Genomic DNA, 1,190 nt, shown 5'->3' on the forward strand with positions numbered 1-1,190 from the left:
GCCAAACTTAGTAGTTTCGCTTTCACAACGAAACACACAGCGACTCCACAACATGGCAGCGGCGGCAACAGCGAGAATAAAAGTTACGCCTTCTTTCTTTGCATGAACATTTGGGCGGCGTTATGCAAATCTTCCGTAGACATGTGGGGGCGTGTTAGAACGAGCCGTTTTAGGTAGGTGTGGTTGACTCTTAACTTTTATAAAGAATATCTCTTTGGATTTGAGACTTTAGTCTTTGCAACTTTACAGATCTTCTTTATGCACCAAGAGCTTGTAACACTTCAAAGAGAAAGGAAAATTTGAAATCGCGTCATATGACCCCTTTAACCATTGAAATTAAAAACATTTGTTGTCATTACAATGAAATGCATTTCTAAAAATAAAAATATTACATCTTAAATTTAATTTAAAAAATCTTAAATTATTTGTATTATAAAATCTAAACATTGTGGACAAAATTATAATTTTAAAAAGTCTTTTTAATGTAAATAGATTAGATTTCTCTCTTCTTATTTTAAAATGGTAAGCATTTGCTTTGATTTCAAAATACGGGACAACTGTTCGTGCTTCACCTTCTTCCTTGCAAATTTATGCCAAAATTATGGTATTTATGACTAATTTCAACCCGTATATCGCCCACTCCTAAATAACATAGGTTACTATTTTGGTTCAGTCATTTTTGGATGTTTTAGTCACATAAAGCAACTCTGACCTATTTCCTGTGGGTCTTCCAAATTTGAGGAGAAAACTTCAGGATGACACAGTTGGAAGAAACTTGTCCAGCGGTCATTAAAATGTTATTTTCCCCTCTAATGTTCCTATGATTTTTGTGGTGGATCATATATCGGCCCTATTTGTGGTAGTGCAGGTGAATCAACTCTAAACATAGGAATATTTGCTTTGCCTATCTGAGAAAGCGCACTCTTTGGTTTGGATGAAGCTGCAGGGCTGATGCTTGTGCCTCAAGGGGGCGCTTTTCCTCCCCTTCTTTTCTGTACAACTCGACGCTCACCCACCCAGGGCCACTCCTCCCCTCCTTCACCTCCTTCAATCTCTCTATCTGTCAGGAATTCATGGCTTACTGACCTCTGTTACCATTCTCACTGTGTATTTGTGTACGTTTCCTTTCTCTCTCTCTGCTATCTGCTCCATCTCTCTCTCTCTCTCTCTCTCTCTCTCTCTCTCTCTCT

At 38.2% G+C, this 1,190-nt stretch overlaps 1 protein-coding gene across 1 annotated transcript in view; it reads left to right on the top strand.

Moving 5' to 3' along the window:
- LOC107725976 (serine/threonine-protein kinase WNK1-like) overlaps positions 1-1,190 on the top strand; it is a 77,840-nt gene that overhangs the window by 64,045 nt on the left and 12,605 nt on the right. The gene's annotated exons all lie outside the window — the stretch shown is intronic.

This window comes from Sinocyclocheilus rhinocerous, unplaced genomic scaffold, assembly GCF_001515625.1.
Source record: "Sinocyclocheilus rhinocerous isolate Xijiao unplaced genomic scaffold, SAMN03320098_v1.1 scaffold395, whole genome shotgun sequence".
NCBI lineage: Eukaryota > Metazoa > Chordata > Actinopteri > Cypriniformes > Cyprinidae > Sinocyclocheilus > Sinocyclocheilus rhinocerous.